The sequence below is a fragment of the Solanum pennellii genome, chromosome 10 (assembly GCF_001406875.1).
Source record: "Solanum pennellii chromosome 10, SPENNV200".
Classification (NCBI taxonomy): Eukaryota; Viridiplantae; Streptophyta; class Magnoliopsida; order Solanales; family Solanaceae; genus Solanum; species Solanum pennellii.
In genome coordinates this window covers 13,873,428-13,897,282 of record NC_028646.1, presented here as the reverse complement: position 1 = coordinate 13,897,282, position 23,855 = coordinate 13,873,428, and the positions used below count along the sequence as shown (strand labels likewise).

Below are 23,855 nucleotides of genomic sequence, written 5' to 3'. Positions count from 1 at the left end.
TGCCAAATAAAAAATTCTAATGAACAATAATATCTTTTCAGATCAATTGAAAAATAAAAATGACAAAATACAAAAGAATATATTATTACTTCCCTATCTTCTATTTTATCGAATTATATTCTTTTTCTCTTGCCATATATTTTAAAATTTCTTTAATTATTAGTTCTCCTAGTATCACTTGCCATATATTTTCTTACTATATATATACTCCCGAATCTCTTACCATATATTTTATCAAAGGACAAAAAGTTTAATAAACATTTTAAAGGAATTTCATGCCTTCCCTTTTAAAGTAATATAAATATGGATGTCTCCCAAAAAAAATATAAATATAGATTATGTTATTTTATTAAAATATAATTAAATATTTTCCCCTTGCTCCTTGATAAGCAAAACACCTTAAATTTATATAAACACGTGGGAGGTTTTCAATTGTTTTTTGAAATAGTATTAGAAATACCGCAAGACTCGTAACTTTTTTGTAGATTCAATTAATTTCTACACATTGTTTTACTTGCAGCAATTGTTGTTATTGAAGAAGAAGAATTACATTACACTCAGTAAGGTAAGAATAAAAACTGAAGTTATTTTAATGATTTTTACATAGTAGTGTATATGTATTTATAGGCTAATTATAGGTTTAGTTATTATTAAAATTGGAAATGGGGTTTTGACATTTTTCTTAATCCATATTTGTACTAGTCATGAAAGAGATTAGAGACGGAGCACAATCCAACCGTACTCCACTTGCTCATGATGTAGATGATTTAAAGGTGATGATCATTATTTACAATGCAACATAATTATAGTAGTAATTTGTTTAAATAGCCATGTTGAATGTGTGTGTCTAATGCAGGGCGATTTTTCATTTGATGATACGTTTGGTAATTTGGTAACTGAGGTATTGCCTTCGTGTCTCGAAAAAGAAGTAGATTCATTAGAAGGTCATGGCAACATTGATGGAATATCGAATGGGCATATGAGGGCACCATCAATGTCAAATGCAGGAAAGTTACTTTCAAGCCCATTGTTTCCTGAAGTTGATGCCTTGTTATCTCTGTTTAAGAATTCTAGTTCACAATTGGTGGAACAAAAAAGACAGGTATATCGTTATGTCATATCTACTGTTCATTCTCGAGAGTTTTTAACTAAAACCCCTTTGTCTCTGATTTGCTATTAAGGTTGATGCAAAATTAAGCAATCTCACAAAAGAAGTTCTTGTTCAAGACTTGAAGCACCGTAAGACACTTGCTGAGGTCAGTCAGTACTTTTTGTATAATTTAGTTTAATGCGAAACTTTCTCTTTATTTGAGATGATGAACATGGGGTCATGGAACTAGAATTGAATATTGAATAATCGAAGAATGAAATGATGACCTGGTTTAATTGTCATCCTATGATGTGAAAATGCACTTGATATGTTTAATACATTTGTCTCGGTAAAGCAGGATAGACATTTGGTTTTTCATTTTCCATCTTTTGCTTATGTTATACTTGTAATCGTCTTTAGTATCTTTGGTGTTAAATGGAGCTTCTTTATTCACATTGATCTTCTGAAAGCCTTGAGCATAGCTTTTATGAGTATTAGAAAATGTGCAGCTGGAAAAAGGTGTAGATGGTTTGTTTGGTAGCTTTGCACGTCTGGATTCACGTATATCAAGTGTCGGTCATACTGCTGCCAAAATAGGAGATCACTTGCAGGTAAATGCTATCTCTTCTTAATTACTTAGACTGTTTAGGTCTTTTCTAGTGTAATTATAAGAAATTAGTTTACTTTTATCTGATTGTTTCTTTTGTAACATAAGTAAGAAAGTAACATTTGGTTCTTGATCTTCAATTGAAGTTTGGTACTCCAGACTTAAGTGTGCTTCGTCCATTAAAAGAATGAGCAGACAATAGAAAGACATTTCTTCTAAAAAATTCAATTTCCCCAGATAAATCTGTTTTTCAAGTTATTTTAGACTGACTTTGTACATTAATAACCTTTGTTTCCTCTCAGAGTGCAGATACTCAGAGAGAATCTGCTAGTCAGACGATAGAGCTCATAAAGGTAAACTTGTAACCATCTAAAAGTCATTTCACTCATGGATCTTTTTTTTTTGCGTCTGTTCTTTATAAAAAATTGATGGAATAAATTGACTTCCCTCAAGCAGTACTTGATGGAATTCAATAGAAGTGCAGGAGACCTGACACAACTTTCTCCTTTATTCATTGATGATAACCGTGTCGCTGAAGCTGCTTCTATTGCCCAGAAATTAAGTAATGCTCATTACCATTCCTTGGATATTCTAAGAATTGTAAATGTGAAAATTCTTTGCCAATTTTTGTTTTATTATCTTTGGTTGAGCTGACTATTCTAAGGTCAAACTAGATAACTTGCAACCAGGTCAAAAGGTAATAACCCTGCTTATCACTCTTGACTTTTTTCCTTTACTTCTGCTTTCTAGTTTCTGTCTGATCTTTCTTTGCCAACAAAAAATAAGGGGGATATTTTGTCCATTGTTATTATTAACGGTGTAATATTTTCGTTTTACACTTGCACCAAGAATTAGATGCCTTCATTAAAAAAAATTATCAATTATTAATATTCTTCCTCATTTAGCTATTTATAACCTGAGAAAGCTCTGTGTTTCTGACTCTCAGACAACTTATCTATCTCAAGTTGGTGCAAATTAGGATATGCTGTAATGACACAATCATTTTAAGCGTTTACTCCATTATCATTTTTTCCGTTATTTAACTATACTATTTATTACCTACGGATTTAAGGCATATCATTTTCGTTTTACCACTTTTGAATTTCTCTCTTTCTCTCCTTCTCGTATTTTCCATTATTGGTTAACACTCTTCAGTTTCACCTAGCCTCAGAGTAGCTGATTAAGCAGTACCTCCGGCTTCTTTCGAGGTGTTGATGCTGTTAATCAATTAGCATGATTTTAGGCGACTATTTTTCCTTTAGTAGTTATAGGAATATAATATTTCCTTTGATTGACGTCCCTGAATTAGATATAGGATTTATTGAATTAATAAACCTACCCATGGGATGTAAAGGCATACCGACATACAAAATAAGCCTGTTCTTCTCAAATTCTTCAGTAACATCTAACTACTATCATGTCATCACCAAAAATAATTAAGAGAACTTAAAATTTAGGTTCATTTTTTTTTCTGATAACTTTGAAATGGTTTACCGGTTTCCTTTGGAGAATCATCAAAATGGGAATACTTGATACAAGGTTGGGTCATTTCTGTATTTTTACTTTTTCTGGACGGGTGGTGGGATTTCCTGAGAGTTACACCGGACGGAGAAACTTGACCGCTGGGTTGCTTCAGGTTATTAAGTTATTCTCTTATTAACTGTCTGATCTCCCATTGGTGATACTGCATAAGGTTTTGGTTCTAATTGTCAATAAGTACACTAAAATATTAACTTCTCACCAAGTCCGTCGATGGACGAGGATATTCAAAGACATTTAATCGTCCACTAATTTAGCTTCTCCTGTTTATACCATTAAAAACAATGATCTAATCCTGGTTCCTGTACTTGGTCTAGAAGATTGGAGCAACAGAGAATTTTTGTTCCTGCATTTACATTTTTCTTTTGTCATTTAAAAAGAAGCCTTTGAGTGATTAATTGTATATCTTTCACCTTAGAGAATCTGTTTTCATCCTCAATTGTGTAACAATATGATTTTTCCCCAGATATAATCACATTTAAGTAATTTGCAGGATCATTTGCTGATGAAGATATTGGAAGACAAAAAACAATGGTCTCCTCTGCTGTTGGAAATGAAACTTCACATATAGGATTGGAAGTTGCTATCACAAACCTCCAGGAGTACTGCAATGGTACAACAGCGAACTACTTATTTCTTTAACTACTGATTTTTTACTGATCCTCATGGATTTATGCTAAAGCTGTGTTTGAAACTTCTGTTCTTCTTGACTAGCTAGTTTTTCACAAACTACCACCCCGAGAAATGGAGAATCTGAAGTTTTAGAGGTGCATAATATATGATTGAACTTGTGTTGATAAAAAAAGTAGAGCAGAAGTAGGTTATTTGTTGGTAGAAAGATCTGAAGCATTAAGAACCTTCTGGGAACTCTACAACAAACTTCTTAGGAAATTTCTAGGTGCAAAACAGGTTGAGTGTTTTGTTTGCTTAGGTAGTTCTTCTTTCAGGCACCAAGCAATAAGACCTGCTTTTTTATTACCCATGAGATCTATCTTGAAGATCGAACCACTAAACAATAAATTTTCATCTAATTATCCCCCCCTCCGTCTCAATTTATGGGAAGGTGTTTGATAGGACCCGGAGCTTAAGAATGAAACGAAGACTTTTGAAACGTGTTGTCTAGAATAAGCCATAGATATTTGTGTGACTCATCTCATTAAGGGTATACGTTTCAAGTCAAATTGTTACTAAATATAGAAGGTGTCCCTTTTGGGATTAAACTAAAAAGGAAATAGTGTCATATAATTGGGACGGGGGAGGAATCTTTTCAATTTTAATCTTTATTTGACATCAATGATGTTCTGGTCTGGTATGAAAAACATGTTTGAAATCAATAGAAGTTCCCAAGACTTAAACCACAAGGATTTTCAATTATGAGCCATGAGGTCCTTATGCTGTGTGTAGTCCAGCATGAAGCAAGTCTCAGACCAATGAACAGGAACAGTATCTTTGAAACTTGTAACATCAATCTCTTACTCTTTTTCATGTCTCTTTACTGTTTTTTCATCTAGGAAGATGTATGGACAACTTAATAAAGGGATAAACGGATGTTCATTTGGTGCATCTGAATCCATAAGAATAATTAGAACAAGGAAAGAGGCCAATTAAACATCTGTTGTTTAAGTAAGAGCAATAATGCATGCTAAAATGCTATGATCTAGCTCCTTCAATGACCATATTGCTCTGACTCCTAAAATTTTGCACAATGATGTAAATACGACATATCATATTAGAAGACTATACCTTAAAAGGGTAAAGAGTTGCAAATACCTTTAGTTCATTCTCAGGTTTCTCGTTTTAATTTTCATAAAGTTTCTCGGGGAAAAGTAGCTAGTTCTGTTTTAACTTGTAAAAATTGATCATAGTAAACATCAGTTGTGTAATTTCTCTGTAGTCTCAAATGGATTTTTTGATATGGGCACATAGTACTGCATTTTAAGATCTAAAGACGTACTAAACATAGTCCTCAATTTTTACATTCGCTGTTTGGACGCCTAGCTTTTGTTTTCTTCTGATGGTTTTAGCTAGCTAATGTGCTCCTTGTTGACATTTATTTTATGTCTTTCCTGTGATGTCATATTCATTTTTTCATTTTAAAGGACATTCTAAGTAGTCTTCTTATTTGGTGACCTGCTAGCCTTGGAAAACAGATTATTAGCTCGATTTGATACGGCTACACAGAAGCGTGATTTATCTACAATGGGTGAATATGGTAAAATTTTGTCACAGGTAAATTAAGCTGTTTCAGTAGACCTGTCATAAGTACTTCATGTTAAATCTCTTTTAAACTTCCTGTAAACAGGGGATAACGTGAAAGTTTTTTTATCTTTTCTCTGGAATTTGGACCTGATTCTTGGTGTTTTCTATTGAAAAGACCACTTTATAATTTGACATATTCGTTCTCCAAGCAGTTTAACAGGGGTACCAGTGCCATGCAACACTACGTGGGATTACGTCCCATGTTTGATGTTGCGGTGATGAATGCAGATGCTAAATTGGTCCTTGGTGATGAGGGTGCCCAACCCAGCCCTAGCAATGTTGCTCATGGCCTTTCTTCAATGTTTAAAAAAATTGCAGGTTATTTTTGTTGAAGTTTATAAAACAACATTTCTCTTCTAAATGCATGCCTTTTGAATTTTAACACATTATGTTTCTTCCAGACACGGTGCGAAAAGAAGCAGCCACTATAGCAGCAGTTTTCCCTTCCCCTAAAGATGTAATGTCGATATTAGTTCAGGTATGGTTGATAACTACTTATGGTGTGCTTGAGGCAGTTATTGTCTATCTTGTGTTTGTATGATGGTGCTGCAGCAGCAAAAGAAAGCTAGTTCAGGCTTGTCGTCGCAGAGCTTTAACAATATATGCATATAAAGACTAACATATCTGTGGACGTGCACCAGTTAATTTAGATAAAAACAATTTCTATCGCCTTGAGTATCCTCCAATTTGTCTGCCTGATATTTTCCATTCCAGTAAAGTGCTTAGTGTTTCCACGAAAAAATGCAATTATGGAACTGGTAACTAATAGATTGAGGTTATGAACAGCGTGTCTTGGAGGATCGTGTTCCAAAATTTCTAGAGAAGCTCCTACTGAAACCATCTCTTGTTAACCCACCTCCCATGGCAGAAGGCGGACTTGTATTAGTAAGTGATGTTTCAGAGATTGTTCATTTCTATTAGAAGAGGAAAATATGGCCTTTGGCTGACTCTTTTGTTGCCTTTGAATGTTCAGTATCTCAGATTGCTGGCTGTCGCATATGAGAAGACACAAGAGTTTGATAAGGAGTTGCGAAGTGTCGGATGTGGTGACTTGGATGTTGAAGGTAGAAATGAAATGAACCTTTGTTCCATATCATTATTACCTTAATATAGCTGTTTAAAATGTTATAAATGTGCTATAAAACAGAGGTGGAATGTGCCAAGATCTGCATATGACTGCTTAATTTGGCGAACATGCTGGTATTTTAAGGATTTACCTTAAAGAGACATGTAAATGCGTGATATAAGCCTCATGAGTTTTCATTCTGAAATCTCTGTCTACTAGGACAGTTAATGACAAGGTTCTGAAGAAATAAAGAGTTGTCTATTATGGGCATATTATGCACTTCACGGAGAGAGGAAATTAAAAAGAAGAGATAAAGGATGACAGGGTGTTCAGCAAAAGTGGGAGGGAAATACAGATTCTTGAAGAAATTTGAGTATTAGGTATTGCTAAAAGGCCAGGTTCTTAATAAAAGAGAAGTCTTGACACCCAAGTTTTGTTCTTTTCCGTCGTTGAAGCATGTACTGCTTCCGATATTAATGATCAATTAATATTGTAGACTCATTTTTCTCCTTTACCTGTTTAAGAAAAACAGCAAATACATGCGAGTCTATATCAAATCTTGAAGTATTATGTTTCTTGTAATTTGCTAAGATTGTTTCTACATCTAACTTCAGTTCCAAATATTATAGAAAATGTTCTAGTCCTGTTAGGTTACTTACTGTGGTTTATTACCATGGTTCATTTGAGTACTAGAATCAGTTTCCTGAAGATACTCACTTCTGTTGTTACCACGAGGTCAATCTAGATGGTTTTGACCATAGGCTATTTCCATTTATAATTTGTTGGACTAGCTTTGTTTATGTCAATTATATTTGTGATCTCCATTTTCTTCTGGTTCAGGTTTGACTGAATCATTGTTTCTACCACACAAAGATATATACATAGAGTGCGAGCAAGCCTCTCTTAAAAAACTTTACGAAGCTAAGGTTTGTAACAATTTCTTCTTCTGAACAGTCTCATCATTCTAGTTTTTGTTTAAGGCACTCCTTTCTGTCTATTGCTTAGGTAAAACAAGGAAGTTTTGGAAGAAGCTATTTCCACAATGAAAACAATCAGAACTCCTAAATGAAGTAAAGAAATTATTGCTTGTCAATTTTCTGGTTCTAGGGAACCTTGAAATATTTCTGTTCCAAAGCACCTAGTAGGTGCCATGTAAATTGCAAAATCTTTGCTCCACATAGGCTCTTACCAAATCAAACTTAGCTTGCATGAAATTTGGTATACTAGCTGACAAGGCTACCTGTTTCTGGAGAGCGTTAAACAATATTGAAGGTCCACAATGTTATTGTAACAATAGGTGCCCAACAACTTTCTGAACTTATAGATGTTTATGAAAGTGTTCCACCTGTAACATATCATTCTGGTGGCCTTCTCTTGAACAATTTTGAACAGACCTCTTGTTTTAATTTGCAGATGGATGAACTGCGTAGTGAAAGTCAGCTATCCAGCTCTGAGTCGTCTGGGACAATTGGACGCTCAAAAGGTGCTTCAATAGTACTTTCTAACCCGGAAATTTCTGTCACTGTGGTAACAGAGTTTGTTCGTTGGAACGAAGAAGCAATATCCAGATGCAGTTTGTTTTACTTACAGGTATATATGACATGTTCCAAGATGTTGCTGAAGCTGTACCTTCATCATCTTTCAGTTTTTTTCCATTGGCTGGAAAATCAAAAGGAACTAGTTATTGTATCAAGGCTTGTGCCGGAGTAGATTCATTCACATCATGTTCGTTTTCATGTCCAGTAGAATTTTTGACCTATTCTATTAAAAAGATGCTTTAGGCTAGTCAGATTAGAATTTAGATTGAAAAGATGTTTATCCATATGACTGTTGGTAGTGATTGCGTAAGTTCCTCTACTTTGGATATCATGTATGCGGAGATTTCCCTAAGCACAGTAGTAAATTATTTAGTGCATTGACAGGTTAGTTGAATAGTTGAAGAGCTATAGTTGACATACATACAGAGGGAGTGAGAATCTTCTCCATACTTTCTTTAGTAAGTAATATAAATTTTATACAGAAGACCTTAGCAACAAGACTGTTCTGATTTTATGCAAAACATCTAGATTCGTCACTTAAGAATGTAGGCAATCGACAAAATCCAGTACTGTATCAATGTCATTTACAACCATTCCTTCACATCAACCTCTAATCCTACAGAAAAAACTTTTATTTGTAAAAAGACTTCCAACTTTTGGCAAAACAGGAATCTGATTTATCTTGAAACACATGTGATATCTTTCTAGCCAAACGGTCCAAAATATACATCATGAAATTCTTCTCCATGCCTACATCTGATCCTTATCTCTTCTCCTTGACAACTTATTACTGTTTGTTTTAAACTGAAGGCACTGCCATTAGATTCAATATAAGTTCAATAATGTATACCATATTTGCCAAGTAAAGTTACAATGTGGCATGTAGTAATCAAGTATGTTGTAGTTATCTTTTTTTAGTGTCTTCTGCCGCTGGTACACGTCTTTAGGCCATTCTCCTAACTTGATGATCTATTTGTTGACTGTTATACTTTAGTAGATAAAAACCTGCAGGGATTAGCTAATTGATTATACCTCTTATATACAGCCTGCTGCACTTGCTGCTAGCATTAAACCTATTTTCACATGCCTTCTAGACCAAGTAAGTTCATCACCTCCTTTTACATTTATAGTTTGTTTCAATTGTTGCCGTCTTTGGGTTCTTTCATCATGTCACTGGGAGCATGAATTAATCAAGTATGAAATTCATAGAAGGTACAATATATATCTTATGTGACATATATCTAAAATATGTGTTTGTGTGTGTGCCTCTATATATATATCTGTAGTCTTCTGCATGTTTAGAATTCATGTAAGCAATATCTCTAATGCAGAATAAGGAGTTCTATTTTCACTGTTTGCTTTTGCCTGTGGAAATATCTAGCATTTGTATAGAAACATCTCCGATGATGAAAGCTAAATTACATTAAACTTTGGTAATATCATTTTGCTTTATTGTGGGATAAAAGAGCTTTGACAGGTGTTATAAGAGTGGGAGGAGACGAGCAAATCTCCCAAAATCTTTGGTTGCACATTACTTTTTTACCCTAGTTATGAATGAGTGTATCAATAATATACAAAATGGGATTCACTGGAGTATGTTATTTGCAGAAGTTATTGTTTTAATCGCCGAAAGCCCTAAAAAAGCGAATTCAAACCAAAAGTTTGAACCATGGAGAAGCACTCAAGAGTAATGGTCTTAGGAAAAGTAGAAGTAACCAAAAATCATATAGACTCTAAGTTAGCCAACACAAGAAGAAAGGAGTGAGATGACTATATGCAGTCAATTCATCTAGATTAAGTTGCATGACATAATTAAAGTAGGTTCACTGGAATAGAGAAATGTTAAGGTTGTGCTATGCGTGCAGAGGATACTTACCAAATTAAAAGGTAAGTTCTCCAGAATGTTAATGAAATCTGTAATTATATATGGACGCAATGTTTAGCCTCCAAGCCTCAACATGTCCACAAAATGAATAAAATTGTTAGTGGAACACTTACATTGGGTCCTCATCCTGGGTTCACTAACAACAGGTCTGGTGTTTGTTAGTGGAACACTTACATTGGGTCCTCATCCTGGGTTTACTAAGAACAGGTCTAGTGTTTGTTAGTGGAACACTTACATTGTTGTCCTCATCCTGGGTTTACTAACAACAGGTCTGGTGTTTGACAAGAATCCTTTTAGTTCGGGTAGAATTTATATTTTGATGCACAAATAAGTACATGGTTTAGAGGATCACTAGTCATTTGATAACCCGTTTAGGACAAATTATTGGGTAATGAAACAGGACAAATAGAGCTGAGTGGTTGAGGTTCCATCTTACCAGACCCTACTAATTTGGAAAGACGCGTTACAGTAGTTATGGTACAATTGTTTTTCTCACTCTAGACTTTTGCAGGTCAGTCAATACATAATAGGAGGTCTTGAAAGAGCCAGAGAAGGCCTTACTGAGGCTGCTGCCTTGAGGGAAAAACACTTGCTGGGAACTAGTGTTAGCCGAAGAGTTGCTGCAGCAGCTGCTTCTGCCGTAATTATTCCAGTCTTTTCTTTTGATCTAGAGTTTTGTACTTTTTATACATCTAAATGTTAAGCGACCAGCTGTCTTGTTGTATGATTGGTTTTATATAGGCAGAAAATGCAGCTGCTGCTGGTGAAAGCAGTTTCAAATCTTTCATGGCATCTGTGCAACGTTGTGGAAGCAGTGTGGCTATTTTGCAGCAAGTGGGTTGTTTTGATGCCAGTGGAGTCAATTTAAATTTATGTAGATGTAGCTTTAACTCAATTGCACTTAACTCCTGGTTTTCTTTAGTATTTTGTGAACTCCATATCGCGGCGTTTACTTCCTGTGGATGGTGCTCATGCTGCTTCCAGTGAAGAAATGGCAACAGCTATGTCACGTGCAGAGAGTGTTGCTTGTAAGGGTCTTCAACAGTGAATTGAAACTGTCATAGCAGAGGTTTGTGATTTAGAATATTTATTCTTCTGTATAGGCTTGATAAGTGCTATATGTGGGACACTTATTCTCCCTAGGCAAAGTATCTCATTGGTCACTTTTACAAGCCACTTAATGTTTTCCAACTCTTTCATCTATCCTCTAAAACCAAACATTTTGTTTGACATCATGTTCGCCTTTGAATGCTTTCAGGTAGAAAGGCTACTTTCAACTGAACAAAAGGCAACAGATTATCGATCACCTGATGATGGCATTATCCCTGACCATCGGCCAACAAGTGCTTGTGCATGGTGAATCCCTATATTAATTAGAAGATGCACATATGTTAGTCTTTTTTATAGAAAGATGAATTCTCGAAACATCAAGAACATATCCAAGTATGAAATTTCAGTTGATCTTGTGATTGCTTTCCTCTTTATATCTGGCGTAGTATATTTTAAGATCTTTGGAATTTACGTATTTTTTGGCAATCATTTAGTTTCATTTTAACAGTATACTAATACTATATCTACAACCAGTGTTGTTGCATACCTTTCCCGTGTGCTTGAGTCGGCATTCACTGGACTGGAAGGGCTAAACAAACAAGCCTTCCTGACTGAACTGGTATGTTACTATTGTTATTGCTGTGACTATTATTTTTCGTCCAAAACCTTGATGCCGGAAATCTTCTCTCAAGTACCTTTTTTCCCAAGAAAGGTTGAGTGTGTTATAGATAGCACCAAGAAAGTGCTATCAAAAGTATTTACAATAGAGACAAAGAAACCCATCGCTTCGTATTCTTAAAGGCATTCTATCAGATCTATCACATCTCTTTTTTATCTGTTAGGTAAAGTTATCTTCTTGTAATTTCAAGGTTAATGCTGTTTCTAGACGCACGATAACTGATCCTTGACCCAATCGGTCATTTTTATAGTTTCAGAGAGTTCTGTTTCTGGAAATTGTTTGGTAGCTTGTCCGAAATTGTATAATCAACTGAATTTACCTTTAGAAATGTCCTAGCCTGTAACTCTCAAAGACCACCAATTAACAAAACCACCCATGATATTGATCTGCTAAGAATATACACATGGTTAGTTTGTGCATACACATATTTGTTGTGCAAATGGTAGGAAGAAATTGAAACTTGTCTCTGCATCCATTTTAGTGCTATGTATTTCTGTCGTGTCGGGTTATTCAGTGGTGTCTAAATTATCTGGAACTTATTGATTCTGTATTTAGTTTTCTTTGCCAGAATTTCTTATATTGATACTATGTTTGTCTATTTTAAAAATGTTCTTATAGGGGAATCGCTTGCACAAGGGGTTGCTTAACCATTGGCAAAAGTTCACTTTCAATCCTAGGTAATTCCTTTCTCTAGTTCATTCGATTTAGTAGCAGCAGCAGCAGAAGAAATTTTAGTAGTTTCTAGATATATAAAGGTTGACTGGTACAGGTATTGCAGCTATTGCCACATCATTTATGTCGAATTCTAAGATAATTGTGGTATATGATGGTAGGCATAAAAGCAAGAAAAGACCTAACTTTGTCGAACAAGCAAGGACTTGGCCTTCTTCCTCTATGAATAACGCAATGTGACACACAGCAGATCAGTTAGAAGGGAAAAACAAATCGATCACACATCCTCTCACTGCCTCACAAATGAAGCCTTTGACCTTAATAAGCCTAAGCCTGCCCTTCACATCCAAAACTGAAAAATCATTTTCTTTGTGGTCATATTGCAGGAAAGATAGATTCCTGAGAGCATTGCAAGTATAAACAAACATAAAAATGCTGGTTTTTGCACTAGATCATAAAAATAAAGTTATTTTTTGTTAAATGTTAGCATATTCGTGAGAAAGTTATGACAAGACTTATTTGTGTTAGATTACATGAAATATGGATTCATGTGAGCAGTGCATATATATGGAGAACATAAAAGGCTTGATTTTAGCTCTAGAGCATAAAATCAAATGTACTTTGAGTTATATGCACTCTGATAATTGGGGCATCAATTTTTTCATCTGAAGGGATAGCACAAGCATAAAGTCCTTGTAGTTTCAAGAAGTAAAAGTCTTCGACTGAGGAGATAATAAAGCAAGGCAATGTTTTAGAATATGAACAGATCAATAATGTGATAGACCTTACTGCTGAAATACAAAATAAAGGAACAAGAACTGCTATTTCACACTAGATTCACTGATATTACAACAATCATGAGTACGCTACTAATGTAATAAATCACATCCTAAGACAATAATGAACTTAGTTATATAATCATAAAGATCTCAACCTTTATGGAAATTCGAGAGACTAGAAACTCTCCCAAAATTCCTTTCCGTTATTTTCTGAGTATCCTTCTTTTTCACTGCCCTGCCCCTATTTCTATAGGAAAAACGAACCATTAAATGTGTAACTTGTCTCATGACTACCCTTCCCTATAAGAATTACCTTGTCCTCAAGGTGAAAGTCCAGAAATTATTGATCGATGATTGCATATTCCTCCCAAGTATTGTCAAAGTCTGATAGGTTCTTCCACTTGATTAGCACTTCCAATTTTCCATTGATTAGCTTCCTGATCTGTCTCACTGCCTCAGGCTCAACTTGAAGCTCCAATTCTTGGGTAAGAAATGGAGGTAGGTTTTGAGCAGAAGTAGTTCGAAGCAAGCATTATCTCAACTGTGAAACATTAAACATTAAATGAATGCGTGTTCCAACTGGTAACTCCAACCGATAAGCTACGGGACCAATCTTTTCCAGAATCTTGTAAGGACCATAAAAACAGGGACTGAGTTTTTCATTGATCTTCTTAGCCAAAGAACGTAGTTTGTAGGGCCGATGTTTAAGATATACTAATTCACCAATCTCAAAAGTCAGTTCTCTACGATGTCGATCAGCTTGATTATTCATTCATTGTTGTTCTTGTAACAAATGTTCTTCGAGTTCGGTTAAGATCAGATTTCTAGTACGCCCATGCTCATTTACTTATTCAACCGCAAAAGTAGTGTCATTCATGTGAAAAATTGATGATGGATCCCTTCCGTATAATGCTTTAAAGGGTGTCATACCTGCAGATCTATTAAAGGATGTGTTAAACCAATACTCAGCCCAAGATAACCAGTGGGACCATTCTTTAGGATTTTCTCCTGCCATACAACGGAGATATGTTTCTAAACTCCTATTCACAACATCTGTTTACCCATCAGTTTCTTGATGATCAAAAGAGCTATACCTTAAGGTAGTGCCTTCTAGCTTGAATAGTTCCTTCCAAAAGTGGCTTATGAACACACGGTCACGATTAGACACAATAGACTTAGGAAATCTATGAAATTTAACCACTTCCTTAATGAATACAGCTGCTACATCTTTTGTTATTGTTACCTGATTCATCTCGACCAGAAATCCTTGGTTTCCTTTCGTTAAGAAATTAGTCATGGGTTTCAGTGACACTACTGTTCGAACCATCTCTGGACCGACCCCCTCGAAGCGACACCAATCTTCCTACATCTTTGAATTTCATGGTAAAAAGTTTCCAATTCACCCTCATCTTTCGTAATGTGGCTAACCATTCCATCCCTAATACTACATCAATTCCCCTCAATTCAAATAGAAATTATTGTTGGTTGATTTGGACTCCTTGCACGTCTATCCTTACCTTTTTGCATACTTCACTCCCACAAACCAGCTAACCATTACCAATTGTTACTTCAAATCATTTGGTCTTCTTAATAGGTAATTACAGATGATGAGCGAGGGTGGATGATATAAAATTATGGGTACCTCCACTATCGACCAAAAATATGACATCGTGTCCATGAATTTTCCCCACACGTTTCATTGTTGTACCTCCTGTAAGGCCCACAACTGAATTCATATTCAACACCATCATAGTACCTTTCATTTCCCCTTCAACTACATCTTCTCCTATAGACTCAAAGAATTCCTCTGTTTTGTCTTCATCAGTGTTGGGTGCCTCTGAGATAATCAATAGGTTAAGCTTCCTATTTTTACAACGATGATTAGGGCCAAATTTTTCATCACATCTGAAACATAACCCTAACACTCTTTTTCGGGCAAATTCTGAATCAGACAACCTTTTGAATTGTCCTTTAGACTTTGCTACTGCAGTCCCGTTGAAGCTAGTCGACTTTGTGGTAGTACGCACTAGTGAATCAGTGTTACGACTTGCTACTCCGGCTCTTGAGTCACGAGATTCAAGAATGTTTGCAACTCGGTGATAATTGGGTCTAAACCCAACTGGTTTATTACTTGCACTTCCTCTGCCTGATCAAATTTAAAACCTTGTACTTCCTGCAAAACATAATTTCGATCCTCCACCTTTTGAGCCATCTCCGTTATCTCCCTCAAGGTTTGAGCCTGAAACAACATCCTTTTGCTCAAATTTCCTCTTTTAGCCCATTTAAAAATACTCCAGATAACATTCCATCAGATGCCTGCTGAGACCTTGTCAAATTCTTCACGAAACACAGTAACTGTGCTAACCTGCTTCAACCCCATTAAGACAACATATTGATTGATTTTTTGAGAATGATGAAATCGGTTCAACGACTCTCTTTTGAGTCCTCCCAGGTTAACATTTGTTTTCGAGATTCCATCCAATAATACCAATTTAAGGCTTTTCCATCCAAACAAACAGCTACTGCTTGTAATCTTTCCGCTTCAGTAATTTCATTCACGGTAAAATATCGCTCAACTTTGAAAATCCATCCCAAAGGATCCTCTCCTTACAAAACTGGTAGTTGTAATTTCTGGAACTTCTTTCCATCTTTTTCTCCAACCCAGTTGACATTGCTTCCCTCTTCTTGATTTCCGAAAGATCTGGTTTGAGAAGGGGATTCTTCTGCCATCATAGTTCTCCCTTGTGCTTCGATTCTAGCAAGAGTTTCTGTCATTTCTTGAAACCATCCTTCCAGTTTTCTGATATCTTCTCTTACCCCTGTCAAACTTGTCTCTACTTGTTCAACTCGTCTCTCCATTCTACTGACCATCCCTGAACGTTATTGCTCTAATACCAATTTGATAGACCTTACTGATGAAATACAAAATAAAGGAACAAATACTGGTGTCTCACACTAGATTCACTGATATTACAACAATCACGAGTACACTACTAATATGATAAATCACATCCTAAGACAATAATGAACTTAGTCATATAATCATAAAGATCACAACCTTTCTAGACATTCTAGAGACTAGAAACTCTCCCAAAATTCCTTTATTTTCTAAGTATCTTTTTTTCCACTGTCGTGCCCCTATTTCTACAGGAAAAACCACCCATTAAATGTGTAACTGTCTCATGAAAGTTACTAAGTTTCTTACTTATTTATTTTGGTCTCCTAGAATAAGTTTTTATAACTCGAGGGACATCATAATGTCCTGAAAAGAACAAGAAAGAAAGGAAGCAGATGTCTCAAAGAAGACAATATACATAATCCAGAAAGCACTCTGGATTAAAACTTACATCTATAAATTGTTAGAGAAACATAAAACGTAAAATTTTGTGCTTGGTATCTGGTTTGACATTTAGGTAAATTCCCCTATTTGTAATGCACATCTGTTGAAAGTTGCTTCATCTACCGAAATCTCTCTGACTTTTGCAGTGGAGGCTTGTNGAGGCTTGCGTTTGAAGCGTGACATAACAGAATATGGAGAGTTTGTTCGTAGTTTCAATGCCCCTCAGGTTGACGAGAAATTTGAACAACTTGGAATGTAAGTTGCATGGTTTCTCGAAATTTCAGGCCTCATACAAAATTGAATTTCCTCTAATGTTTCCTGTTTTGACTCTTGCTTCAGCATAGCGAATGTGTTTATTGTTGCTCCTGAAAGTCTAGGCCCGTTGTTTGAGGGAACTCCAAGCATTAAGAAAGATGCTCAAAGGTGACTAAGATGTTTACATATTCATGTTCTTTTTTTGTGTTATGAATGTATTCAAGTGAAAGGTCTACTTTGTTGAATCCATCCCATTTTTTTGTCAACTTTAGCTATTCAATTGATATACGCAATTGTTAAAAAGGAATAATAATTGGAGTTGAAAATAAAAGATTTGGTGACTGACAAATTGGTAAGAGATGCAATCATTTTTGACTTTGCTATATTTACCTATGTCATTAGTAACACATGCATGATTATATCCTTCTATAAATAGAGCATTCTTGCTCATTTCTAGAACACACCAAGTTAGAGAGAAAAACCATTTTCAGAGCAAAGTGAGGTATTCCATAGACTATAGAAGAAAAATAGTTTATGAAGAAAATAGAGTGTGAGCGATATTTGAGTAAGGTGGAAACCAAAAGTGTTATTCTTCTTGAGTGTATAGTAGTCACTTTGAGTATTGTATTCATGACTACACAGTGTAAAATTCCGTACTATAGTAATATCAGTTGCTCCTCTTGACCCGTATTTTTTCCCCTTATTTAGAAGGGTTTTCCACGTAAAATTCTTGGTTTCATTGTTTTCTCATTTTATTTACATTTATTTTACCATATATGTTTTGTGTTTATCCGTGTTTTTCCGGACAAACTGATATCAGAGTCTGAGTATGCTCTGTGGTTGCATCACAGTCTGAACTTCCACATCAGAAAAGATTTACTTTGATTTGCGATAACAATATTTTTTGGGGAAAAACAATGGAAGTCAACACAAGTAGAATCGTTACTTTGAATGGTGTTAATTATGTCATTCGGAAGGGGAAAATGGAAGATCTTCTTTATGTCAAGAACAATCTGTAAACCTGATAATAAAACAGATGAACAGTGGAATCTGTTGCACATACATGTTTGTGGATTCATTAGGCAATAGGCTGACGATAATGTGTTGAACCATATTTCTGGGGAGACACATGCTCGAACCCTATGGGAGCATCTTGAAAGTTTGTATGCTCGGAAGACTGGAAATAACAAAATGTTCTTAATAAAGCAGATGTTGAATTTAAAGTATCATGATGGTTCTCCGAGACCATCTGAACAATTTTCAGGGGATCATGAACCAACTACTTGATTACCTACCAGACTCTTGGGAAACATTTAGAACTTCATTGTCAAATTTTGCTCCGAATGGTGAGATCTCTATAGATTCTGCCAAGAGTAGTGTATTGAATGAAGAGATGAGAAGAAAAGTCAAGGGTCTTCTTCGTCGGATGTCCTGATAACTAGCCCCATGGGGAGAAACAAAATTCGTGGTTCTCAGTACAGAGAACAAAGTAGGAGCAAATTCAGATGCATACTTAAGGATATTGAGTGCTATCATTGTGGCATGAAAGGGCACACAAAGAAGTTCTGCAAGAAGTTGAACAGGGAAAACAAAATCAAAGAGAAAGCTAAAGAAGATGGCAATGAAAATTGCCAAGCCACTGTTACCATCAAAGATCTTGTTACTGTCCTTGATGAAGGATATGATAAATATTGCTTGTGATGAGTCAAGCGGGTTGTGGACACTGGTGCCGCATCTCATGTGACATAAAGAACGGATATTTTCTCTTCCTATACTCTTGGTGATTTTGGAACCTTGAACAATGTGAAACATGCTCCTGACGTTCGTTTGCACCTAATTTCTGTGGTGTTTTAGATGATGAAGGATATGTTAGTACCAATGGTGATGGAAAATGGAAGCTTATTAAGGGTTCCTTAGTTATGGCTCGTGGTAACAAAGTCGTGGTCTATACTAGACTACGACATATGCTTGTGATGATATGGTGAATGCGGTTGAGAGCTATAACCCTCAACGTTATGACACAAGAGACGTAGCCACATCAGTGAGAAATGACTTAATGTTCAAGCCAAGAAGAATTTTTTGTCAAATTTCAAAAGTGCTAAATTAGAAAATTGTGAGCACTGCTTGTCTGGTAAACAAAATAGAGTTTTCTTCAAGGATTATCCTCCTTCGAGAAAGACAGAGTTGCTTGAGTTGGTGCACTCTGATTTATGTGGTCCGATGAAGACAAAGAACATTGGGTGCACTCTTCTTTGTCACTTTCATTGATGATTGCTCGAGAAAACTTTGGGTCTATGTCTTGAAGTTTAAAGACCAAGTGTTAGATGTCTTCAAGCAGTTTCAGGCTTCAGTTGAAAGAGAAACTGAAAAGAAACTGAAATGTATTCGTACTGAAAGGATGCACAAGACCTTAATGGAAAGAGTTAGATGTTTGCTTTCTGAAGCAAAGTTGCCGAACTCATTTTGGGGTGAGACTTTATTGACCGCTGCACATGTTAATAATCTATCTCCTGTTGTTGCTTTGCAAAGTGATGTACCAAATAGTGTTTGTATGGAAAGGATGTTTACTATGACCATTTGAGAGTATTTGGTTGCAAGCCTTTGTACATGTGCAATAAGATGAGAGGTCTAAGTTAGATGCCAAGACAAGGCAGTGCATCTTCATTGGATATGACCTTGATGAATTTGGTTACAGGCTATATGATTTTGTGAGAAACCGTGATATTATTTTCATGGAGAATCAAACAATTGAAGATATTGACAAAGCGGAGAAGGTAGAATTTTCAAGTTTTGATGGTATAGTTCATCATGATGACGTTCCTCACACAACTGTGCATGATGTTGTTGGGCTTGATAATCATTATGACGCCAAGAATCATGTATCTCATCAACATGTTAGTGTTGATAATAACAATGATATTGTTATTGATGATCATGTTGCTCATGAAGTTGTGGACGAATCAAATATTCCGCTTCGTAGGTCCACAAGAAAATGGTTTCCTTCCTCCCTTTATTCACCCAATGAGTATGTGTTACCCACTGACGGGGGAGAACCTGAATGTTATAAGGAGGCCATGGAAGATGATCACAATGATCTATGGATTGAAGCCATACAAGATGAGATGAAGTCTCTGCATGAGAACCACACTTATGAGTTGGTAAAATATCTTAAGGGCATGAGAGCTTTGAAGAACAAATGGGTGTTCAAAGCTAAAGTTGAAGAACACAACTTGAAGCCCAGATACAAAGCTAGATTGGTTGTTAGGGATATGGTCAAATTAAGTATTGGCTTTGATGAAATATTTTCTCTTGGTGTGAAAATGTCCTCGATTCGCATGGTTCTAGGTTTGGCTGCTAGTCCTAATTTAGAGATTTAGCAGATGGATGTGAAGACGACTTTCCTTCACGGTAATCTAGAAGAAGAGATTTATATGGAACAACCTGAGGGCTTCAAAGTAGATGGTAAAGAAAATTTTGTGTGCAAACTCAGAAAGAGTCTATATGGCCTAAAGCAAGCTCCTAGAACGTGGTACAAAAAGTTAGAATCTGTTATGGAGGAGAAAGACTATAAAAAGACTTCTTCAGATCATTGTGTATTTGTGCAAAAAAAATTTTGAGAATGATTTATCAACCTTTTGCTGTATGTGGATGATATGTTGATGTGGGCAAGAATACTTCCAAGATTGACGAGCTGAAGAAAGAGTTGTGTAAGTCTTTTTCTATGAAAGACTTGGTCCATGCCAAGCAAATTTTGGGCATGAGAATCACTCGTCTCAGAGATAAATGGAAAATTTATTTGTCCCAGAAGAAGTACATTGAACGTGTACTAGAGCGCTTCAATATGAAGAATGCTAAGCCTGTTTGTACACCTCTTGCTGGTCATATGAAGTTGAGCAAGAAGATGTGTCCTACAGCTAGGGAGGAAAAAGAGAACATGGCCAAAGTTCCATATTCCTCCGTCGTCAGAAGTCTAATGTATGCAATGGTATATGCACTAGACCTGACATTGCTCACGCAGTTGGTATTATCATCAGATTTCTCGACAATCGAGGAAAAGAGCATTGGGAAGCTGTGAAGTGAATATTCAGGTATCTTAGAGGAAGCTCAGATGAATGCTTGTGTTTTGGAGCATCAAATCCAATTTTGAAAGGCTATACCGATGCTGATATGGCAGGTGACCTTGATAACACAAAATCCACCACTGGATATTTGCTTACTTTTTCAGGGGAGCTATATCATGGAAGTCGAAGTTGCAGAAGTGTGTTGCGCTATCTACAACTGAAACTGAGTATATTGCGGCTACTGAAGCCGGCAATGAGATGATATGGCTAAAGCGATTTCTTCAAGAGCTTGGTTTGAATCAGATGAGTATATTGTCTATTGTGACATCCAGAGTGCAATAGACTTGAGTAAGAACTCCATGTACCATGCAAGAACAAAACACATCGACGTCAGATATCATTGGATTCGTGAAGAAGTGGAGAGTGAATCATTTCACATCAAAAAGATCCACACAAGTGAAAATCCTTCAGATATGCTAAACAAGACGATATCGAAAGACAAGTTCGAGTTATTCAAAGAACTTGTGGGTATGAGCTCTCTCTAAAGAAGATGAAGATACCTTCTTCTAGTAAATGGGACTGGAGGGGGAGATTTCTTGAACCCATACCATTTTTGGTCAACTTTAGCTATTCATTGCTACAAGCAATTGTTAAAAAAGAATAGTAATTAGAGTTGAAAATAAAAGATTTGGTGGTTGACAAATTGGTAAGATTTGTAACCATTTTTGACTTTGCTATATTTACCTATGTCATTAGTGACATAGGCATGATTTTATCCTTCTATAAATAGAGAATTCTTGCTCATTTGTAGAACACACCAAGTTAGAGAGAAAAACCATTTTGAGAGCAAAGTGAGGTATTCCATAGATTATAGAAGAAAAATAGTCTATGAAGAAAAATAGAGTGTGAGTGATATTTAATAAGGTGGAAACCAAAAGAGTGTTTTTCCTTGTGAGTGTATGGTAGTGACTTTGAGTATTGTATTCGTGACTACACAGTGTAAAATTCCTTACTATAGTAATATCAGTTGCTCCTCTTGACCCGGGGTGTTTTTCCCCTTATTTAGAAGGGTTTTCCACGTAAAATTCTTGGTGTCATCATTTTTCCATTTTATTTACATTACTTTTACCATATATATTTTTGTATTTATCCGTTTTTTTCCCAACGCACTTCGGTTTTGTTAATAACTAATTTTTTTCTTTCTGAATAGTAATGTAACAAAAGGTTGAATGACTTGTATATTGTTTAAGGTTGTTTGCTGTACAAGTTTAAGGCGGATAATTTTCTGAATTCTTTCTTTTATCTGCAAACTCAGGTTTATTCAACTCCGCGATGATTACAAGAATGCAAAACTTGCATCAAAGCTCAGCTCCTTGTGTTGTTAGCTTAGTTGCATCAGAAATTACATCCTCAAGATAAAAAACCTTTGTACTTGTAGCCTATATATATGGCAAATCTCTTCCATCTCATATTGGATCTTTATATTTCTGAACTGGAAAATATGGGGAATATTGTTGCTATATTGTTGATGATCGACAAGAAAAATATAGATTTTTCTTGGTATAAAGATGTATCTTTTCCTATGCGGAAACTCTTTGCACTTGCCAAAAGATACACATTCTTCACACCTAGTAAGACTTGTTATGGGTCGGACGGTGGTTTCCCTGCTTATTATGGGTCTGGCCGTGTTTGAAACCTCAGAAAAAAAGCTGCTATGTCTTCCCTTCTTTTGCTTCTCCTTCCTCTTCAGTATGCAGGTACAAAAGCAGGCTAAGTTTGAACAGTAGCTATCATCAATTTCTTCATAATGAAAAGTTTCAAATGACCAGTTATTTACCTTTTTATTTCACAAGGTCCCTTTTTTCAAACTTCACTAGTAAAATTGCATTGATGTATTACTATTTAAGGCACTGAAAATTATAAGGTATTAATGAATTATTTTAGAAGAAGGGTAGTGATTGACTAGTTGTAATTTTATCAACTAAAGGATATACTTTTTGTGTAGGGTGTTTTGATTGCTTCCTTTTAGCAAATGATTTCGAATCTTAAAGTATATTGCACATAAGTAGACACTAGGGGTATACATGATTAATTGAGTTGAGTTTTTCAAATATCAAATTAAACTATTTTTATCGTATTTTTAAAATTTATAAATAAAATCAAATTAATATAATTTACATTTTTCATCCTCGAGTTTTTCCGATAATATATTAATTACAGAAATATAATTAACTTATATTTTAAATATATATTTATTCTTATCAAACTATAATTGTTTAAGATATTTTTTTTATAAAAAATAACACAAAATATGAGATGAGTGATGACACAAAAAACATTAACAATAAATAACAGTGAAATAACATCAAATAAATATTCCAAATCAACAAAGTCATGAAAAATGCTTGCACATAGGCTTCAATCTGCCTGGATGTGTATCCACATCATATATATGCTTGCACATATTTTTTTCGAGGAACTCCCTTCATATATAGCCGGGGCGTTTCTTCCCCTCGGGCTCTCCCCCATCATTTTTTGCTTACACTATGCTTGTTTGGTACAAATATTAATAACACATGAATTAGTAATAGAATAATTAGTAATGTAGGGATTAGTAATGCAGAGATTAATAATACGGGGACATTGATTAAGTATTTGGTTCATTATTTCTCACCACATCTTGTGTTTGGATTAAAGCTCTTTATTTTTTTTCAATTATACCCTTGAATTGTTGGATAATTGGATCAAGGTAGATAATTGTCAGACAATATTATTTTTTACAACCTTCAAACTAGCTTTGAGAAGAACAAATTTTGTTGTCATGTTTGCTATTTTTTACTTAAATTATTTGAGAATAAATTTTCATCTTAATAAATTGACCACTCACAAATTGCCATTTTGAAATTTTGGAAAAGATAAATAATCTACTTTTAAAATTGAAAACATGGTCAACAATGGTAAACTTGAATAAACCATCTACATTTACACATAAAAATTGCAATTTGTAGTTTTAATATGTATGTAATTTTTTGATT

General features: G+C 35.3%; 2 pseudogenes; both read left to right on the top strand.

Moving 5' to 3' along the window:
• The first annotated feature begins 704 nt into the window (after positions 1-704).
• Positions 705-22,205, top strand: LOC107001099 (annotated as a pseudogene).
• Positions 22,206-22,267: 62 nt separating this feature from the next.
• Positions 22,268-23,855, top strand: part of LOC107001098 — a 39,828-nt pseudogene continuing 38,240 nt past the window's right edge.